This window comes from Pseudorca crassidens, chromosome 2 (assembly GCF_039906515.1).
Source record: "Pseudorca crassidens isolate mPseCra1 chromosome 2, mPseCra1.hap1, whole genome shotgun sequence".
Lineage (NCBI taxonomy): Eukaryota > Metazoa > Chordata > Mammalia > Artiodactyla > Delphinidae > Pseudorca > Pseudorca crassidens.
Genome location: NC_090297.1, coordinates 17,917,500 through 17,939,708, shown reverse-complemented (window position 1 = coordinate 17,939,708; position 22,209 = coordinate 17,917,500). Strand labels below are relative to the sequence as shown.

The 22,209-nt window shown below is 50.4% G+C and overlaps 1 protein-coding gene across 12 annotated transcripts in view; it reads left to right on the top strand.

Moving 5' to 3' along the window:
- Window positions 1-631: 631 nt before the first annotated feature.
- Window positions 632-22,209, top strand: part of HTR1D (5-hydroxytryptamine receptor 1D) — a 43,837-nt gene continuing 22,259 nt past the window's right edge. For 3 of the 12 annotated variants that reach the window (XM_067723739.1, XM_067723732.1, XM_067723720.1), the window contains exons 1-2: window positions 5,844-6,024; window positions 11,591-11,674. The gene's annotated coding sequence lies outside the window, so the exon portion shown is untranslated. Of the gene's footprint in view, window positions 789-5,836; window positions 6,025-6,508; window positions 6,642-11,590; window positions 11,675-16,280; window positions 16,430-21,973; window positions 22,132-22,209 lie in introns of those variants that run through there. The other 9 variants (XM_067723764.1, XM_067723748.1, XM_067723688.1 and 6 more) reach the window with 8 other exon arrangements.

The following is a 22,209-nucleotide window of genomic DNA, read 5'->3' as shown; positions in this document are numbered from 1 at the left end:
TGTGAATGGGGACAATGGGAAATATCAAACTTTACCTATTTCTTTGGCTGGTTTAAACTTCTTACAAATTGTATCGCAGAATCTAAAACTTCCCAAGATCCTGTAGGGAAAGATTCTTGTCTTAGAGGTCACACGAAATGTCCTCTGTGAGCTGAACTCCTCTGCTGCAACTTAAACCCATCACGGGTTGATCTGAGTCAAGAGAGGCCCTCCCTCCCTTCCTGGCCACCACGAGCCTCAGCCTCGCTGTCCCCTCAGATTTCTATTCCCTGGGCAAAGCAATCAAGCTCTTAATTAAATTCTCTGGTTTGAAGTCAAGCCGGAGGAAAACAAACAGAAAAAGCTCTCCTGTGGGACCTGTCTCCTCCTTTCACGGAGGTTTGATGCTGGAGATATTATCTCTGACGCTCTCTGGACAGCCATCCCTCACTGCTCCCGGGGCATTTCCTGTTGGCTCCTTCCCCACGAAGCCCCACCCCATCTGGCCCAGAGGAAATTGCAACGGGCGGTGTGGGATGTTATCAAGAGTCTCCTGCCTGTTCCAGTTAGGAGTGAGTCTCTGGACTGCAGTCAAGCGGGGAGGGTGGGGGTGGGAAGGTTTCAAAGATGGGGAGGGGCAGTAGCAGGAAGCACTGAGGCAGGGACTCAGGGACATCTGGGCACTTCTTCCCAAGGACAGCAGATACCTGAGCACACGCATCCCCCCTCCCTAGGTGACCTCCATTCTCCTCCGACCACCACTCGAATGGACACAAGGAACCATGGAGAGCTGGAAAGAGCACTGGATGGTGAGTCAAGGAGCCTGAGGTCTAGTCCAGATCTGTGACTAACTCACTGTGTGACTGGTTAATCGTAATCAAAGCACGATGTGTTGTGGGATTACTTAAGTGTTATGCTAAATCCCATGCATGGATGATCTTACTTCATTCTTATAATTTTAGCCACCCCTCCCTTTTTTTTTCAAAGAAACTGAGTCTCAGAAAGGTTAAGTGACCAACCCAAAGTCACACAGCTGGTAAGTGGCAGAGCAGAGATTCAAACCAAATAGTCTGTCTCCAGAGCTCAAGCTCCTGACCACATCCTCTAGTTAGTTCCTCCTTCTAGGTCTCAGTTTCCCCAACTGTAAATTAACGGGATTGGGGTACTTGCACTGTGAAGACCCTTCCAGCTCTGACAATCTGTGTGCTGTATTCAACGTTCACTGGGAATTCCCTGGGCTGAGAATACAAAGGTAAGTGAGGCTTAACCTCTGTCCTCAGGTTATAAGCTCCTTGAGAGTAGAAATCACATCTAAATTATCCTTGCTGCCCTGCACCATTTACCTTCGCACTGTGCAGAGCGAAGGTGCTCAAAATATTTGTTGATTAGATGCATGATTCATGCGGGGAGCACGGGCTTCGCGACTTAGATATAATCGAGGTCCCATTCTGTTACTACCCTTGCAAGAGAAAGTCCCCTAACTTCCGTGTCTGGTTCTTCATCCAGCAGCAATCCACAATGGTACCTTCCTGGCAGGGTTACAGAGAGGGGACTGCACGTTAAGCACTTAGCATTGTGCTTGGCACATAAGAACTGCTCAATAAATATTGGTTCCTTTCCTTGACAGATTCTCCCATCCTTCCCTTTACCCTTGACACCAGCTGGCAAGGGGCCGTGCTGTACCCCTCTTTGTTGTCCCCTGGTCGAAGCTGAGAACTAATTTCCACTGCTGGAGACTGGTAGCAAACTTGCTTAGCCAGCTCCTGAGTGGCGAGGAGGGGAGAAAACAGGGAGAAGGCTGGGCTTCCGGTTTCCTGAAAAGCCCTCCCCTGGATTCTGATTCCCATGCAGTGCCTGCTCCTCCCTGGCTGGTGCAGCTGTCACCTCTGTCTAGACTGCTCTGCCCTGAAGAAATTGCAAACCGCAGACTGTCTGATGACAAAGCTTGCCCCAGACAGTAGTCCCCTGACACACAATTTGTTCAACCCTCTTCAGAAGAGGGCAAGCCTGGCTCCCACCTCCCAAGCAAGGTGGACTCTATGGGAGCAGGAGTGTCTGGGTGGCTTCTTTCATGCCTCTATCCATTCATCCATCCATCGATGGTTGAATGCCTACAGTGTGCCAGACTCAGTGCTGGGCATGGACATGGCTAGGTGAATAACCTCTACCCTTCAGAAACCCATGATGTTGGGGGAGATGGATGCAAAATAATTGTGAAAGGGGTGGCATTCCAATTACAATTACAGTGATAGCGAACACTCATGGAGGGCTTACTGCGTGCCAGGCACTGGGCTATGTACTTAGATGCACAAGTTTAAGTTGGCCCTCATCATAACCCCACGAAGTAGGTACTGTTATTGTGATCATTTTACACATGAGCAAACAGGCTCACAGAATTTAGATACAGTAGGTCCCCTACATACGAACCTTCAAGTTGCAAACTTTCATAAGATGCGAACGTGCATTCGCATGTCCAACCACATAAAGTACTGTATAGAGTACAGTAGTACAGTATCTTTATTTCAAGCCCAGGATGTCCGGAAGCCAGTGTAAAAGCAGCAGGGATGTAGCTGGTACGTACTACTGTACTTTTCAAGGTACTGTACTGTAAGATTAAACAGGTTTTCTTTATTTCTTGTGTTTGTTTTTTATGTATTTTTTGTGTGAAAAGTATTATAAACCTATTACAGTACAGTATTATATAGCCGATTGTGTTAGTTGGGTACCTAGGCTAACTTTGTTGGACTTATGAACGGGCTCTAGGAACAACTCGTTCGTATGCAGGGGACTTGCCATAACCTGCCCAGGGCTGCACAGCTACTGAGCAGTGAAATCAAGGTTCAAACTCAGTCTGATCACTGAGTCAACATTTTTACCCCCCACTCGGCCCTTGGACCTCCACAGAGGGAACCACCATTTCTGTTCAGGAGGAAGGAGAGGGACCCTGCAAAGAGGGGAATTTTGGAGTTGGGCCTTGAGGGATGAGTCATGGTAAGCCAAGGAGGTGTGAGATTCTGGAAATGAGGGGGGATTCTGATCAATGGAAATGAAGGTCAGAACTTTCCACATGGGAGGAAAAGCATGAGCCAGGTTTGAGAAGGCAGGGTACAGAGTGGGAACAGACTGGGAAGAGCCTGGAATGCCAGGACAAGGGAGTCAGAACCTCTTCAGGAGAGAATGGGGAGGGCCTGGAGCTGTCTGGACAAGGGATCCATGTGTTTTAGGAAACCCGCTCTCATGAAGCATGGAGGATGGTTTGGAGGGGGGAGGAAGCTGATCAGGAATTGCCCCAGGTTTTTTCATCATGGCAGCAGTAGGGATTGTGATGATTTCCACATGGGTATCACAGTTCAGGGTACCATGGATTGCCAACCTACCCTGTCCAATCATGCCACTCCCTTGCTCAAAGCCCTTCCCTGGCTCCCATGGCTCTCAGGATAAAGCACAGGCTCCTTTACCTGGCATTCAAAGCTCTTCATAAGCTGGCCCCTTCCTGCCTCTCCAGCTGCATCTTGACTACTTCTCCCCACACTAGCAATATCTACAGCCTTGCAGTTTCCCTAACTAAATTCTCTCTTTTAGCCCCTGTGCCTTTGCACATGCTGTTCCTTCTACCAGGGAACTTCTCTGCTTTCCTTCCCCCTTCTTTGCTCAGATGCCTCCTACTCGCCCTTCAAGGCTCAGCACAGGGGTGGCCCTTGTTCAACTCCCAGGTAGGGCATGCTGTCCTCTGCATTCCTTACCCGCCCCCACCTCTCTCCCTTCCGCCACACTGCGCTGTGCTTAATGGCATGTGGGTTTTCTCTCCTGGACTCTGAGCTTCCTGAGAGTAGGGACTGTACTTAACACATCCGCTGGCCCAGGGTGAGGTCTGAGAAGCTGAAGTGAACCCTCTCCTGCAGACCCAGCCTTTTCCTTAAACCAGCTTTCCAGTGGCACTGTGCATCTCCGGCTGCTTTTGTTGTTAAATGATGTCAGCTGTTAGAGTGTGCTGAGATGCTGCACATCCTCGTCCCTTCTGTTTCTCATCACTGGTCAGGGCAGCTTCTGGGGCTGTCAGGGTCTTTCCAGTGAGCACACACAGCCCGGGCATGTCTATATTTTCTCTGCCGTGTGATTTCTGACAGCAGATCTCAGGCTGGTACCTCGGCAGCAGCTACAGGTGCTTGGGCCATGTAGACAGGACCCCTTCCTCCTCTATGAAGCTTCAACTTGGGGCAGCAGCAGCAGTACCTATTTTGGGCAATGCCTACATTTGGCATTGGTCAACCTTCCTACTTCGTTTTTGGGAGAAGAGCCCAGGGCCTGAGTAGAGGGGAGAAGGCCGAGGTGTGGCTGCCGATAACGCCTGTCTATTTGCCAGTGGTTTATTTGCCTGGGATTTGCGCTAAGACAAAAAGAACTTTTGCATTATTGATGATCATTGATCAGAGCCTTCCAAAAAAGAGAGAGATTGAGAGAGAGAGATGAAGGTTCCAGGCCAGTCATCAAATGGTAAACCAGGAGGGTGAGGAGTGGAGAAAAGAGGGGAGGTCCAGGTGGGTAGAGAACTCATGGAGCAGAAGGACACAGAAAGACACTGGAAAGAAAGTCTGGAGAAGCTGCTGAGTTTGGGGTGTACCAGATGTCAAACAGCTGTGTGGGCTGGAAATAAACCAGCAGCAGGGGCTGCTTCTGGCCTCTCCCTACACCCAGTTAAGGAGACTTCACGACAAGAGCTGTTGCCAGGGACAGAGGGTCACTTCATAATGACAGAAGAGTCAGTTCATGAAGATGATATAACAATCCTAGCAGCGGATGCACCTAATAACAAGGCTTGGAAATACATGAAGAACAAGGAGACAAAAAGCCCATAAAGGGACAGAAGGCCCGCTCCCCCTGAGGGCATGAAACTTGGCCATGCCCAGCCCTGAGCCTCTTCCTGAACCTTTCTCTTCCGTCTGTCGTTCCTCTTTGTGCTCAAGTCTTCTCTCTTCTCTCAACCCTGGTTCTTAGAACCAGGAAGATTCTTCTCCACACCCCCATCACCTGCTGTAACCTGGGGGCTGGGTCCCCTGCTCAGAATCCGCTGTTCGAATGAGCGAGGCAGCTGCCCCTCCCCCCACCTCCGACCTCAACTCCTGCTAATCACTGCCCTTGCCTCGCTGCCCTCACTTGGTGCGTGGTTTCCCCGTATTTCTGCAGGGCTCACTCCCTCACTTCTCGTCTTTGCTCAGATGCCACTTTCGCGGGAAGGCCTCCCCTGACCTCCCTGTTCAAAGCCTGCACCTCACTATCTCCTTTCCCGGCTTCATTTTCCTCCACCCTATTTACCTCTATAAACACTTCGTATGTTCTACTTACTACATTCATGTAAGCTCCATCGGGTCCACATCCGTTTTGTTCACTGTTATGTCCCCAGTGCTTAGAACATGCCTGACCCACAGATCAATATTTGTTAAATGAAGGGAAAAAAACCTAACTAGGGCTAAGCACAGGGGACAGGGACAGATGGGGGAGGCTAGGCTTTCAGCAAGGGTCTCTGGGCAGGGCCCACCTCTCACCACCCCCTACTCCGGACACAGCCCGTCCTCTCTCCTGCAGGTGGGGACCGGGGAGCACCGAGCTGCGGACTTCCTCACCTCCCTTCCTCAGCGTCTACCCACCCCTGGGCCTGGGGCTGCGGCGACGGCGGAGGCGGGGGTTCGGAGCTCCCGGCCGCCCCGCCGGGACAGGAAGGGGCCGAGCCTCCCTCCTGGCGGGCGGAGGGCAGAGTAGGGAGGGAGCCTCGCGGGTGTGGGGAGGAGCTGGGGGAGGGGAGCGAGGAGGAGCGGCGGGCGCGTGAAGGGGAGAGGGGAGCCGGAGCCGCAGGGCGCAGGGAGGTGGGGCTCGAGACGGCGCGGGCCAGGAAAGAGCCCCCGGGGCGGCGGGGGGGGGCGACGCCCGGAGCTGGGCTGGGGGTCACGGCGGAGATGAGGCAGTCGCCGGCGGGGAGACGAGGCGCTGCGCGAGGAAGAGGACCCGGGAGGGTGAGCCCCCGGTCCGCACCTGCGTGTCCGGGAGGGGGTAAGCGCTCGGAGTCCGGTGCCTCCCGGTGTGGGGCGGGGCGGGGTGGCGCCGGGGCCCCGGCTGCTCGTAGTGGCGGCCGTCCCGGTGGAGTTGGGAGGGGAGGCAGCGCCCTCGTCGGCGCCCCGCTGGCCCGGGCGTCCCGTCTCTCGGCGCCTTCGGACGGGAGGGGCACTCGCCGTAAGGGGGTCCCGGAGGACCTGTCCAGCCGGAGGGGAGCGTCGGGGGGCGCGGCCCGGAGCCCCAGGAGCCCCAGGATGGAGGGTGGACCGAGTCAGCACCCGGGGTCGGTTGCGGGATCCCTGGCGCGCGTTCTGGGAGATCTGGCTGGGCGGGAGGCGCCCCTCGGGCGGGGGGCTGCGACGCTCCCACGTGGCCCCTGGCGGCCGAGGGCAGCCGGGCGCCGTCCCCTGCCGGCCAGGTCCGAGCGCCGCAGGGTTGCCCCTTTCTGGAGCGGAGTTGGAGGAGCGTCTAGTGTGGAGCCTCGGCTTCCAGACCCGGGGCCCGGCGGCCCTGACTTGCTTTGTGACCTTGGACGGGTCACTGCGTCTCTTCGAGCCTCAGTTTGCACATCTATCAAATGGAGAGGATAATTCTCCCACCCTGCAGGATCTGTGGTAAAAAAATGAGATGCCTTATGAATGGCTTTTTATAAACTGTAGAGTTCTGTACAAATCCCAGTTAATTACATAATGTCAGAAATGGAAGGGCACTAAGAAATCTGATTTATTGCAGATGCAGAGAGTGGGGAATAAATCTTGCCCAAGGTCAAACTGCTTGTAAAAGAATATAAGACTGAAGCCCCTTGCCTCACTAGCTCTGGTGAGGTTCAAGGCTTAAGAGCAGGGGCTCTCAGTCAGACTGGCTGCATTAGCAAACAGGGCTTGGCTGTTTACTAGCTGTGTGAGCTTGGGAAAGCCCTTAACCTCTTCTGAGCCTTGGTTTCCTCCCATGTGAAATAGGGATTAGAATGGTCACCTCACAGGGTTGCTGTGCAAATCAGATAGGGTCATTGCTCAGCACAGCACCTGGCACTGGTGGCCATCACGGCTCTGGTTGGTAGGAGCAACCTCTCACTCTCTTCCTTGGGGTCAGCTTCCAGGGTTTTCTAATCGGCCGCACCTCGTGGGTCTTTGCTGTCTTCTGGGTGGCGCAGCCACGGCCAGGGTCTAAGCTTTCCTCACAAGGACATCAAGGGACTCTTAACCAACAGTAGCCAGCAAAACCATTTGGGCAGCTGGGCCTTCTACAGCGTTTGGTCTGTCCAGCTGGTGGGGAGAAGTGGGTGGCCTTTGTCATGGAGGCATCAGGAAGCCAGGAACTAGAGGATGGCATGGGAGGGAGGGGGCTGGCTACCTGGACATGACTGGCAGGCCCTAGGGCCTCTTCCCCTCCTAATGGTGCCTAGGACAGGCCCAGAAATACAGAGATGCTTCCTCAGTTGGTCAGTTACCTGATGGATAAATAATGAGGGTGGATACCCTGGGTCATCCCTTCCCTCCTAGACCACAGGTAGATGATTGTTCTTTTTGGCAAGAGTGATATGAATGTGAGCAGAAATACAGATTCTCAAAGCTGGGAATTCCCAGGACCTGAGAGGTCCCTCTCTTTGCACAGACGGCTTCCACCCGAGGCCCGCAGAGGGGCAGGGGCGTGCCAAGGTCATCAGTGTCCTCCAGGAAGCTGAATTCAGCAAACACTGTTCAGTCTTTGACTTTCTCTGCTGATCGCTCCTTCCCCTCGAAATACTGTCTTCTCCTGGCTCCTGTGACTTAACACTGTCGTATTTTTCTTCTTGGTCTCTGTTGTTTTTCCAGATTCAGCCTCCTTTCTACAGCCATTAACCGCTGTGCTCTCCCAGGCCCTCCTGTCTCGTAGAAGATGCTCTCCCTGGGTGATCTCATCCACCCCATTGGCTCTAGTTACCCGCACTGTGCACATGGCTCATAAATGCATGTTTGTTGTCAGCCAGGCACTGTTCTAGGCCCTGGGGTTATAGTGATGAGCTGACAGAAGGTGCATGGGTGGGGAGGGGCAGGGGAAACAAGCAATAAACAAACAGGCAGGAAATATCAGATATGGTAAAGTGCTAAAATGAGCATGAAGCAGGGTGCTATAGTAAAGGATGAGATACTTTATGTTGTCTGGTCAAAGCTTTGCCAAGGAGGTGATATTTAAGGAGAGGGCTGGTAAAAGATGAGGTCAGAGAGGTACCTGGAGGGGGCAGTGGGTGAATCATGTAGGGACTTGCAGGCCATGGTGAGGATTTTGGATTATATTCTGAGATGGGAGCCATTGGATAGTTTTAAACAGAAGAGAGGGAATGCTGTTATTTCTCCTCGGCTCATTTGAGCCTTACATGAAGAGTTACTCTATATTGATTGTGAGCCTATTGTGCTCTGGTCACTGGAGTGGGGAGGAAATAGGTAGGTCTTCAAGGAGCTTCCAGGCACAGGCATAAGAGGCACAAACAAACCTGGAGTCAGGAGAGGGTTCAGAGGATGGAGATTTTGCATCCAGTTGACCAAGGAAGGCTTCCTGGAGGAAGCAGCTTTGAGAAGGGCCTCAGAGAGCAGATTATAATAGATATGTGGGAAGGGGAATGGGAAACATTGTTCTTCCAGGCAGAGGAACAGCCTGAACCAAGACACAGATGCCCCAAATGTGTGTAGAGAAGTCAGGGGAAAGGAGACAGAACCCGTGGGGGGAGTGAGAGTCCGGCTAGGTAGCTAGGGAGTCCGGGCTCTCCAGAGCAAGGCCCATTTATTTGCTGTGTGACCTTGAGCCAATTGCGTTACATTTCTGAGCCTCAGCTTCCTCATTCCTAAAAGGGAAATAAATGTTTAAATGCTGGGGGAGAGAAGGAAGGAGGGAGGATTCCAAGTGTTGGGGATGGGTGAGTAAGACCAGGATAATGCCTACAAAGGAAGCAAAGCTGGGGTAGGGTGGAAGATAGTGGCTCAGCTGAGTTTGGGTTCCCTATGAGACATCCAGGAGGGATGAACAAAGGACATTTGTGGCCAGAGGCACAAAGCACGGGGTTGGGGAGCAAAGGTAAAATTGTCAGTGTGCTTCTTTCATTCATTCTTTGAGTAAATCACTGCAGAACCACTATAAGTATTGAGCCCCAAACATACAGCTGTGAACAAAAGCGGACTCTGCTCCAGGAAGTTGCCATCTTGTGGGGAGAGAGACCCACAAGCACTGGCTGCAGGATGATGAGAACTGTACAGTATGAACAATGTCATGAGGTACCGGCTGGCACAGAGGAGAGAGGCCAACCTCACTTCGGTGGAAGGAGTAGACACGTTTCCGCAAAGAGAAGACAGTTGAATTTGATCCCGAGGGTGATATCAGAGTTGGATGGGTGAATGAGGCAGAGGGTACCCCACACAGGTCCCTGGGCTTCGTGACACACATGTCCCCCTCCCTTCCGGAACTCAAGTCCAACAGGGAGACAGGCAGTCAGCAAGTGAGCCCAGTCTAGGGCAGTCCAGTGTGATGTGTAATAAGGACACCAGTGGGACAGGGAGGAGGGATGATCAATTCCATCCCTAGGGTCCAGAGGAACCTCCAGAGAGGGTGGAGGAGACAAGAGGAAGGGCATTCCAGGAAGCGGGAATAGCCCGTGCAAAGGCTCAGAGGAGTGAGAGAAGCACAGGAGGAGGTCTCAGCCAAACTGGAGGTGGGGTCTCTTGCTGAGCGCAGGTCAACAGGAGGATGAGAGGAGAGGCCTGGCCTGTGCAATCTCTGTACAGGTGAGCAACAGGAAATGAAGAAAAAGGATTTGGGGTGCATGGCAGGGAAGGTTTTCCCAAGCTGTAGTCCCGTGGAATAGGTGTCACTGGCCCCAGGTCCTCTTCACTTGCTAATTCTATTTGTCCTCCAGTGCTCAGCTTCAAAGCCACTTTCACCTGGGGATCTTAGGGCTGCCGCAGCTTACATGTCCCCCCTACTTTCCCGTGGTTCCCTGCATGCACCACTGTCATCCTCTGTGGTCCCAGGTCCCAGGAGGTTTCCCCAGGGCCATGGTGTCTCCCTAAGAGCAGGGTCCACATCTGTGTTGCTCTTGGCAACATGTGATAGGCCTTTTTTTTTTTTTTTGCTGCGCAGCGCAGCTTGTGGGATCTTACTTCCCCAATCAGGGATTGATGAACCCATGCCTCCTGCAATGGAAGCGCGGAGTCCTAACCACTGGACAACCAGGGAATTCCTGTGAAAGGCTTTAAGTAATTCGCTATTGAACGGATGAGGAAACAGGCTCAGACAGGTTGAGTAACTTGCCCAAGGTCGCAGAGCTAATAAATGGCAGAGCTGGGAAACAAGTTCAGTCTACCTAACTCCAAAGCACTATCTGACTCCAAAGCTTATGTTCTAATCACGGCTGTATTATGCCTCCCAGCAGGGAAAGCAGGTGATGAATCCCGTAAACACCAACAAATTCAGTGTTTAATTTCTAGGAAATGAATTCCTGTTGTTAGTACCCTGCGCATCCAGTCTGGAGAAGACAGCCTCTCCTCCGTCCTGAAAACAGTTTCACTCCATCGGCTCAAGTGCTTTCTGGGGACCCAGATGTGTAGCATCTGGCAGGGAGGGGCAGGTTGAGCTCCAGGACCAGGGGGTGCAGCCCTTAAAGTTTCTTGCAGAGTGTGGTCTGTCCTGCCACTCTGCTCCCAGGATTGCTCCCCTAGGATGGAAACTCAGATGGGAGGCGGGGAGAGAATTTGAAAATACCAAAAGCGTATGGTGTGAAATGGGCATGAGAGCGTCTGGATACTCCTGTCCTGGATGCTGCTGCAAACAGGAGACAGTGGATGGAAAGGAGCATGGATGGGAGTCTGAAGACTTGGTCTCTGCCTGTAATTCACGGTGTGACCTTGGGCAAGTGTCTTACCCTTTCTCTCCCTATCGGCACCATCAGGGAGTTGGAGTGGATGATGCCTAAGAGTCCTTCCTGCTGTGACACTCTGAGATCCTTCTTGAATCCCAGGGCTGACATTACTATCACCCCTCACACAACTCAGTGTGGTCAGTGGAGCAGCAGATCACCTGGGAGCCTCTCTGAAATGCAGACTCTCAGGTCCTGCTCCAGACCCCCAGAATCAGAATCTGCATTTTATACATTTATTTATTTTTATTTTATTTTATTGATTTTTGGCTGCGTTGGGTCTTTGTTGCTGCGCGCTGGCCTTCTCTAGTTGCGGTGAGCGGGGGCTACCCTTTGTTGCACTGCGCGGGTTTCTCATTGCAGTGGCTTCTCTTGTTGTGGAGCACGGGCTCTAGGCGCGCGGGCTTCAGTAGTTGTGGCACGCGGGCTTCAGTAGTTGTGGATCGCGGGCTCCAGAGCGCAGGCTCAGTAGTTGTGGCACACGGGCTTAGTTGCTCCGCGGCATGTGGGATCTTCCCGGGCCAGGGCTTAAACCCATGTCCCCTGCAGGCGGATTCTTAACCACTGCGCCACCGAGGAAAGCCCAGAGTCTGCATTTTAAATAAGATCTTCGGTAATGCATGTGCACATTCTTAACCACCTTCCCACCTTTCTCTTTGGGCCATGCTGGAAAAACAGGCAGAAGATTGCGTGCTGAGTGCGGGCTGAAGGTGTCTGTGCACCCTCCCATCACTGGACCTGGCAGAGAGAGACCCCATTCAGGTGAGAGTGATGGAGCCCAGCTCATAACAGGGACCCAGCAGAGATTTTTTGAATGTGAGCCGGCACATATGGTTAAATATTTGTGAATGCATAAGGGAGTGGAACTGACTTGACTCGGCACCTTTTATGAGTGATGGAGCTTGGAATTGAGCAAGCCAGTTTCCAATTCTAGATCTATAGTGCCCTAGCTTTGGGGCCTTCGGCAAGCCAATTCTCTGAGCTTCAGATCCCTTCCCTGGGAAATTACTATAATAGCACCAACTTCAGAGGGTTGTGGTCGGACTTAAATGAGTTGACATAGGGGAAGTGCTTAGAACAATGCCTGGGACTTCCCTGGTGGTCCAGTGGTTAAGACTCCGCGCTCCCAATGCAGGGGGCCCAGGTTAGATCCCTGATCAGGGAACTAGATCCTGCATGCCACAACTAAGAGCTCGCATGCCACAACTAAAAAGATCCCATACACTGCAACTAATACCCGGCACAGACAAATAAATAAATAAATATTAAAAAAAAAAAAATCCTGCCTGGCACATAGTAAGCTCTTAATAATGTTGGTCATTAATTTACTACTACTGCTATTCCAGCCCTTGCCCACACAGCACCGGGTACTGTCCCAACCCCTTCCTGGGATTGCACTGTTTCATGAAAACAGAGTCCCAAAATGACCCCTAGGGGGCGATATCACCCCTGTTGTAAAGACCCGTTCTAGAGCGGTGCTATCCAATAGGAATACAATTCAGGCCACAAATGTAATTTTAGATCTAGAAAATTTAGAGGTAGCCACGTTTTAAAAAAGTGAAATTAATTTCAATTATATATTTTACTTACTCAATATATCCAAGGTATTATCATGTAACTGATATAAAAATTATTAATGAGATATTTTACATTCTTGTTTGAACTAAGTCTTTGAAACCCAGGCTGTTTTACACTTAAAGCAGCACATCTCAGTGGCCACATTTCAAGCTCTCAATGCCCGCATGTGGCCAATAGTGACTATTCTAGAGTTTCTCAGCGCTGGCTCTGAATCCCAGCTGTGCCACGTATTGCCTATGTGGCCTTGGGCTAGTCATTTCACCTCTGTGGATCTCAGTTTCTTCATCTGTAAAGTGGGGAAAACAACTCTGCCCCAAGGTGTAGTCTTAGGGGCAGATGGTGAGAGTTTAAAACTTCTTTGCCCTCTTTCTCACAAGCATGGGAGAATTCAGTGAGAGCCTTTGTACAATGCATTTAGTCATTCAAGGTGGTCCCTTCCCTGTTGAAGGCTGGTAATTGACCCAGCGCAAGGCTGAAAGTAGGAAGGGGTTGGAGTTTCATGTTTCCCTAACTGTTACAAAGGCTTTGGAAACAAGCTTTACCTGTCTTTGACTTTTTAAAGATAATAAGCTTGCCGGTGATGAAGATAACCAGAGATCATCCAGACCAGTGGCTTCCAAACCTGGCTACACCCTAGAAACATGTGGGGAGCTTTGAACAATTACAGTGTCTGGGCTCTACCCCTCAGGGGTTGAAGCCTGGACATCTGTTTGTTTGTTTGTTTGTTTAACAGCATTTGTATTTTTTTAAAGTTCCCCCAGGTGATTCTGATGCACAGCAAGAGACTCTCTGATCTGGTCCAACCCTCTCATTTTCAAGATAGAGAAACTGAGGCCCAGACGAGGAACTGTCTTTTGTAAGGTCACAGAGAATTAGTAGCAGAACCAAGCTAAAGCCCAGGGCTCCCATCTCTCAGTCCATTTCTCAGGGCCCATTTCTCACCAGTTCATGGAGCCTTTTATAAACACTTATTGACCTCTTGCTCTGGGCCAGCTGTCAGGGCTATAGGAGCTAAATAAGATATGGTCCCTGCACTCAATGTCCAGTGATGGAGACAGTGCTGTGCGGCTGTGGGCATCCAGAAGAGGGGTATCTAACCCTGAGGAAGCTGTCCTGGGGAAAACTTAGATAAGGCTTCATGGGGAGATGCCAGAGCTTAGTCCTGAAGGGTGACTTAATTTCCAGACAGAGACAAAGGTGTAGAGCAGGAAACAGCACTGGGACATGGGAATGGCAGCAGGATGCTGGCAGAAAAACAAGCAGATCTGTGCTGCTACAGTGTGAAGGTCACAGCCAGCTAGGTTCAGAGGTGATGCTGGAAATGTAATTAAAGACCAGTTCATGAAGGGTCTCTTAAACCAAGCCATGGAGCTGAGACTTAATCCCGGGTGCAGTGGGAGCCACTGTAGGGTTTTAAGGGAGTGACATGGTCAGACTTTTAGTTAAAAGGAGGATTCCGGGTGTGATGTGGTAACAGAATGGAAAGGAGTTGAGGCAGGGAGACCATTTAAGCCGAGAAAATTTTGGCCTGAAACAAGACAGTGGCAACAGGGATAGAGAAGAAGGAAAAGAGCCAAGGCAGAGTTAGCTTTCGGCAGTGGAACTGATAGAGTTTAGTAATTCAGTGAAAGAGGGGACTGTATCAGTCAGCTATGGCTGTGTAACAAGCCACCCTCAAACTCAGTGGATTAAAACAATAACATTTATTACTACAACTCATGCATCTGGAGATTGACTGACTTAATCTGAAATGGGCTGGGCATTTCTGCTATTTTAGCTGGGCTCACACATGCATCTACCCATCAGCTGAGGAGCTCTGTTCTCTGTGGGGATTTGCTGGGGCCTTTAGTGTGAGCAGCTCTGCTCCACATGTTTGTCTCCTCCTCTTGGGACCAGTGGCTAGCCCACACACGTTCTTCTCACGGAGATGGCAGAGTGCAAGGGGAAACATGCACAGCGTCTTGACTAGATTTGGAATCGGTTCACTGTCACCTCTGCCTCACTCTGTTGGCCATAGCAAGTCCATGCTGAGCCCAGAATCCAGGAGCAAGGAAATATACACCTCGTCTTGACAGGGTAAGATGGAGGCAGCATGGGGTAGTGGAAGCATTGAGCTGAGCTAGGAGAAATGTGGAACTTTGTGATCTTGGGCAAGACACCCACCTCTCTAGGCCTTAGCAATCTCAGCTGATTAGATTGGATTATATCATTTTTTAAAATTAATTATTATTTATTTACTTTTACTTTTTGGCTGTGTTGGGTCTTCGTTGCTGCACGCGGGCTTTCTGTAGGTGCAGCAAGAGGGGGCTACTCTTCCCTGCGGTGCGCGGGCTTCTCATTTCGGTGGCTTCTCTGGTTGTGGAGCACAGGCTCTAGGCGTGTGGGCTTCAGTAGTTGTGGTGCACAGGCTCAGTAGTTGTGGTGCACAGGCTCAGTTGCTCCGCGGCACGTGGGATCTTCCTAGACCAGGGATCGAACCCGTGTCCCCTGCATTGGCAGGCGGATTCTTAACCACTGCACCACCAGGGAAGTTCCTGTTACGAACAATTCTTGCACATGCCTTTTGGTGAACAGCTGTACATGTTTTTACTGGGTATATAACTGGGAGTAGAAGTTCTGGGTCAGAGGTTTGGCTACTTGTTTGTTTGTTTTTTTTAGCCATGAGGCATGTGGGATCCTAGTTCCCTGACCAGAGATCGAACCCGTGCCCCCTGCACTGGAAGCATGGAGTCCCAGCCACTGGACTGCCAGGGAAGTCCCTTGGCTACTTTTTATTTTTTGACATTTTCCAGATTTTATAATTGGAGAAACTGAGGTGAAAGGTTGACTTGCTCAAGAAACTGATTAAATTTCAAAACTTGCATTCATTTACAGATAGAGAGACTGACTGATTGATAGAAACACACATTAAAACTTCTCAGTCTTCCTCTCTTTATTTCACTCGCATGACACCCCCGGGAGATAGACTTGATACCCTGATTTTACAGAGAAGACTCAGACTGTGGGAGGTCCCATGAGATAGAGAGAATGAGATGAAATAACAGCTGTGGATGTACTTTGTGGAAATCATTCTCAGATTTGTGGAGGATTTGCCCGTCCAGGGCGCACTCATCCGTACCACACAGCTTCCAGAGAAAGAACAGGCATGAATTCCTCTGTGGGGGATTGATTCTACTGCAACAAATCTTTATCACAGGGCTTCCCTGGTGGCGCAGTGGTTGAGAGTCCGCCTGCTGATGCAGGGGACACGGGTTCGTGCCCCGGTCCGGGAAGATCCCACATGCCGCGGAGCGGCTGGGCCCGTGAGCCGTGGCTGCTGGGCCTGCCTGCTCGTCTGGAGCCTGTGCTCCGCAACGGGAGAGGCCACAACAGTGAGAGGCCCGCGTACCGCAAAAAAACAAACAAACAAAATCTATCACAGCCTTGTTTTTTTTTTCCTTCCTCCAAAAGGATGGGACTGGCTTCTGAGAATACACTAAGCCCATACATCCTGTTTGTTTCTGGCAAGGTTTTACGACTCGCTTAGTTAAAGATCCTTCCGAAAGGGGAGGTGACTGATCTTCCTGCAGTCTGGAGGAAGCCTTAGTTAAGAGTGATAAAAAGGGCACCTGTGGTATGGCAGCCACTGTGCCTTCCTGGAACCTACATAGCAGTTCTGGGAAAAAGGTGCTGGGACCCCATTTACAGATGGGAAGAAAAACGCAGGAGGTGAAATGACTTGCCTCCATCCCACAGTAGGGATTGTTTGGTGGGAAGGAACTGAAAATCCTCTGTCTGATTTCTTTCTCAGGGCCTGGTGTGTCCATTTGAACTGACTCAACTAGGAAAAGTGCAAGTTGCTACAAATGAAGTTTCCTGGGTCTAGGGGCTTCTCATGGACATATAAGGATAAGGAGTATCACTGGGCTTGGAAGGCTCCTTCCTCCTCTCCTAGGGCAGGTGGTTCCCCTCTCTCTCTGCTCCTTTCTCTGCTCCGTTCTCCCGCCTCTCTCTGCAGACCTGTTTTTGTTTTGCTTTGTGTTTTTGGTTTGTTTACTTACGGCTTTTCTGCTCCCCGCCACCACTTGCCCTGGCTTTGGTCGTGGCTGTGACCCGACTCTCGCCCCAGCATCCTTAGCTTTCAAGTTGCTTCCCCTCCATCATCTATCCACCCAGCTGCTTACAACCTCCAATCTAAATTCCCCAGAGAGAATCTGCTGGCTTGTTTTGACTCACATGTCCACCCTGGTCCAGTCAGCTGTGGTCAGAGGTGGTCTGTGGACCAAGTAGGGATTGGGACCCAGGTCTGTCTGCCTGCTTTTTCTCCTCCATCCCTCTGCAGAGATGCTGGAGCTGGAGGATGCATGGTATGGCTAGAATCTGTGTGATCTGGATTCCAGGGAAGATGCTGCTGGGCTCTGGAGAGGCTGAGGAGGGTCCTTGCTGCTGCTGTGAGGGCTCTCAGAAGTGTGGTGGGCAGGGGAGAAGCTCCCTGGTATGGCTGGTAGTTCTGACAATGACAGACATCACTCACTAAAACGGACAGTGATGCCTTGTTTCTAGTGAGGGAAGAGACCTTGTTGCCTGGAGACCTGAACATGGTTGGATACGTCCTAGAGAAACCAGAGAAGTCATCATTTACTATGTTGGGCATTTGGGTCCATGTTCTTACCAGTTCTCCCCAAACTCCGGTGAGGTATGAAGTATCACCTCCATCACTGAGTGACTTGCCCAATGGCCACAGTGAGGAAGAGGAGAAACGGGGATTGGAGTCTGAGCCTGCCTGACCTAAAATGTATGCTTTTAGCCACTCCCTCCAGCTCTGTTACCATGGTTACATTTGTTCAGGATGCTACAGTTACAGCACATCACATACATGATCTTACTGGAACTACTAAACACCCCTTTGGGGCAGCACAGCCATGCTAATGTTCCCATTTTACCAATGAAGAAACTGAGGGTCAAAGAGAAATCATGTCTTGCCCATGATTACCCTGCTGGTCAGTGGCAGAGATGGGATCAGAACCCAGATCTTTGGAACCAGGATGTATGGATAGGTATTAATGTATCAGAATCAATGTATCAGTGCTGGTAGTGGGGTTCTCTTTTTTTATAATGTACAAAGTTAAGAAGAATTACAGATATATCCTTCCCTACAAAAGAGTGTATATAAATATATATAAAAAACATACTTACAGATTAAAGACTAACAATAAACCTCCATGTACTCACCTCCACCTTAAAAACCAGAACATCACTGATACCTTTAAAACCCTTCCACGATGATTACATCCCCTCTTCTTTTCCCCTCTAGTGGTAACCACTATCCTGAATTTTATTTTATTATTATTATTTTTAATTATTTTATTTATTTTTGGCTTCGTTGGGTCTTCTTTGCTGCACAGAGGCTTTCTCTAGTTGCAGCAAGTGGGGGCTACTCTTTGTTGCAGTGCGCAGGCTTCTCATCGCGGTGGCTTTTCTTGTTGCAGAGCACGGACTCTAGGCACGCGGGCTTCAGTGGTTGCAGCGCACAGGCTCAGTAGTTGTGGCACACGGGCTTAGTTGCTCCGCGGCATGTGAGATCTTCCCGGACCAGGGATTAAACATTTGTCCCTTGCATTGGCAGTCAGATTCTTAACCGCTGTGCCGCCAGGGAAGTCCCTTTATTTTTTATTTATTTACTTATTTTTGGCCGCACCACGCGGCTTGCGGGATCTTAGTTCCCCAACCAGGGATCAAACTTGGGCCCCCTGCAGCGAAAGACCTGAGTCTTAACCACTGGACCACCAAGAAATTCCCCTGAATTTTTTTTTTTTTTTTTTTTGCCGTACGTGGGCCTCTCACTGTTGCGGCCTCTCCCGTTGCGGAGCACAGGCTCCGGACGCGCAGGCTCAGCGGCCATGGCTCACGGGCCCAGCCGCTCCGCGGCATGTGGGATCTTCCTGGACCGGGGCACGAACCCGCGTCCCCTGCATCGGCAGCGGACTCTCAACCACTGCGCCACCAGGGAAGCCCTTCCCCTGAATTTTATATTTAACATTTCCTTGCTTTTCCTTATGGCTTTGCCACATATGTTAATATCCTTAAACAGTTTGTTTCTTCTGGCATGTTTTTGACGTTGGCACTGTTATGTTTGTGAGAATCATCCATTTTGATGCGTGTGCTTTGGTTTACTCAGTCTTGCTTCTCTGTAGCACCCGTCATAGGAATATGCCACATTCTGCCATTCTGCTGCTGATGGACGATTGGGTGGTTTCCAGTTGTTTGCTGTTACAGTCAGTACCACCTTAACTATTCTCGTTCCTCTCTGCTGGGGAACACATCAAAGAGTTTCTCTGTCTTATATACCTGGGAGTGAAATTACTGGGTTGTGAGGTAGTCATTACATTTTTAGATTTACGGCATAAGGCCAAATTGTTTGCTAACAAAGCTCCTCTAATTTATACTCTGCTAGTGGGAGGTGACAATTCCTGTTGGGCCACATCTTTACCAAACTGACATGACGTGATCAGATTAAAATTTTTTACCTATCTGCTGGATGAAGATAGTATCTCACTGTTGTTTGAATTTGTATTTTTTATCTTATTATTTGAAATGTGATGGGAAAGAGGTGGTTGACTCTAGAGCTGTAGTCTGTATCTCCAAATGTAGCTGGATTGTGGAAAATTCCCCCAAATTTGTTCCAGTTGGAGAAAGATGGCAGTCAGGAGATAGCCCCAGAATCGTGTGAATTCCTGCAGAGCTCCAGCCCAGCATTCCTGCCCGAGGCAATCCACCCCGTCCTTCTTCCCAAGATGTCACCCACCAGCCTCTCAGGCCTTTCTGAGCCCACGCCTTTCACTGGAATGAGGTCATTGGAATCCCTGGAACCCAAGGAGTGACCGCCAGGGTTTGTGGGGCAAGCACACCAGCCTTCCTTGAGAAATGACGGCACCTCGCTCACCCAGACCGTCTGGAGGGAAGAAAATTCCAAGCAGTCCAGCCCGACTTCACATTTTCCCTGTGAACGGAAGTGGGAGGAAATAGGCCTTTGGGGAGGAGCACGAGGCAAGGAGAGGGCTGGGGTGGCAGGAGGGAATCACTGTTTTCACTTACCACCGTGAGATCCCAAACCAGCTTCTCTCCTAGAAGCAAACATGCCTTAAGGCTTTGCTTCCTGAACTGAGGCAGTGTGGAGAAGCGTGGAAATTTCAGAGCTGGCCCTGGACCCGGTTTTTCCACTTGCACGTGGACGACCTTGGGCAGGTGACTTCACCTTTCTGAGCACTGATTGGTTTATTTGTAGGTTAGGGGTCCTAGGTGGAGTTGGCCCCAGGGCTAACTCAGTGCCTGGAACATACCAAGAGCCCCATGAAAGATAGTATGATAATATTCCTCAAACTTTGGGAATGTTTTAGAGCAGGTGGCTTAAGATGGGTTTTCTTAAACTGAAGCTGTTTCCCCTCCTCGAGGCAGATATTTTTTAAAGATGAAGCATGATTTTGGGAAGTGGGAGGGAAACTACCACATTGCACATTTAGCTTCTTAATGTTTTAAATCAGTCAATCAATAGGCATAGACTGAACCTTCCCAACAAAGCCCTGAGCCAAGCAGAATGAAGGAAGTAGGATGATAATGATTCTTGACACTTCTCAGCCTTTTAGTGGGTTTCAAAGGCCGACCTTGCCCAGAGCAATGAAAGCTCCACGGCAGCCCTGGGTGCCATATGGGGTGGCTCCTGTTTCGGGAAGAAATCTGAGACCTAAGGACTTGCCCAAAGTCATACAGGAAGGCTGGGGTAGAATAAGGATTAGAGCCCAGATTGCCCCAGTCCAAGCCAAACCCTCCCCTGTGCCCTGCTGCCTCCCATGCCCAGCGCCAGCCACCGCCTGAGCACTGTCCCCTGCCCACCTCTGCTCTCTGCACTCCAGTCTCTGGGCCTTTACTCTTGCCTTTCCAGCCACCAGGAATGCCATCCCTCCCGACCTTGACTACTGAAACCCGTCTCCTTAATGTAGGCAGCCAGTAGAATGATATTGTGCGGACTTCCCTGCTGGCACAGTGGTTAAGAATCCGCGCGCCAGGGCTTCCCTGGTGGCGCAGTGGTTGGGAGTCCGCCTGCCGATGCAGGGAACATGGGTTCGTGCCCCGGTCCGTGAGGCTCCCGCATGCCACGGAGCGGCTGGGCCCGTGAGCCATGGCCGCTGAGCCTGCGCGTCCAGAGCCTGTGCTCTGCAACGGGAGAGGCCACAGCAGTGAGAGGACCGCGTACCGCAAAAAAAAAAAGAATCCGCCCGCCAATGCAGGGGACACGGGTTCGATCCCTGGTCCGGGAAGATCCCACCTGCCATAGAGCAGCTAAGCCCACGCACCACAAATACTGAGCCTGTGCGCCACAACTCCTGAAGCCCGCGTGCCTAGAGCCCTTGCTCCACAACAAGAGAAGCCACCGCAATGAGAAGCCTGCGCACCCCAATGGAGAGTAGCCCCCGCTCACTGCAACTAGAGAAAGCCCACGTGCAGCAACGAAGACCCAATGCAACCAAAAATAAATAAATAAAAATGAATAAAATTATTTAAAAAAGGAAAAACAGGGGACTTCCCTGGTGGTCCAGTGGTTAAGATTCCGTGCTCCCAATGCAGGGTCATGGATTCGATCCCTGGTTGGGGAACTAAGATCCCGCATGCCCCACAGCGTGGCCTAAAAAATAATAATAATGAATAAATAAACATACAAACTATGAAACAAATTCATACATAATAATTATGATCACATTTTTTTAAAGTACATGTGTATATATATATATTCTGTCTTGCCAGCTCCATCTCAGGGTCTTTGAAGCTACATGTCTGCTTCCCTTGCTGGGCTGTGAATGCTTTTAGGGCAAGACCTGTTTGCTAAGCTGACCTGGAAGAGATAAAATGAATCATAGGGATTCCTGGTGGAGTTGTAGGATTCCACGCAAGGCAGGGGGAGACACAGTGGGGGCTGTGGACGAGGCTAAGGGGTCTTGGCATTCTTCTTGCCAACCCCATATACCCAGGGGCTGCCTGCCAGGCCCCATGGACTTCAGACCCCAGGACTTGCCTCTGTCCTAAATGCTGAAACCCAGATTCAAGTCCCGAGACACAGAGGAGAAAAGAAAATGATTCTTTAAGATTTTTTTTGTGACTAAATTTCCAGTTTTCATTTGGAAAGCCAAATGTATTTTCTGGATTTGAAATTTCACCATGAAAAATGTTCTGGGGTTTTTATTTTGGCAGTTCATTTCTTTGCTTAACAAAAAGGTGGTTTGGTTTGGTTTGGTTTTGAGTCATGCATGCTCACTCTAGGAAATTTGGAAAATTCATATGAATAGAAGAAAGTTCACTGCCCCCCTCCCCAATTTGTAGAGAAATAAACTGTAACAATTTGGTATCTTTCCAAGTGGCCTCTGTGTGTGTATGTGTGTGTGTGTAGAGTTATTTTGTTTAGTTTCCATTGTTGCTGAATAAATAGGATGATTTCTGATTCACAATTTACAGAACTGGTTTCATGTCCTTGTAACAAGCCTGTGATGCTTCCAGCAGCTGTGACACTTTGCCGCCTCTGGGGATTGGGGGGTGGGCATGTCGTGCTCCCCTGGATTCTCCTCACACTTGTGAGAGTGCCAGTTACGCTGCACCGCTGCCAACACTAAACAGTATCCTTTTAATCTTAGAGTTAATCTCAAGTGTCTAAATTGTCCTTCTAGAGCCCAACTCTACTTTTTTTTTCCTTA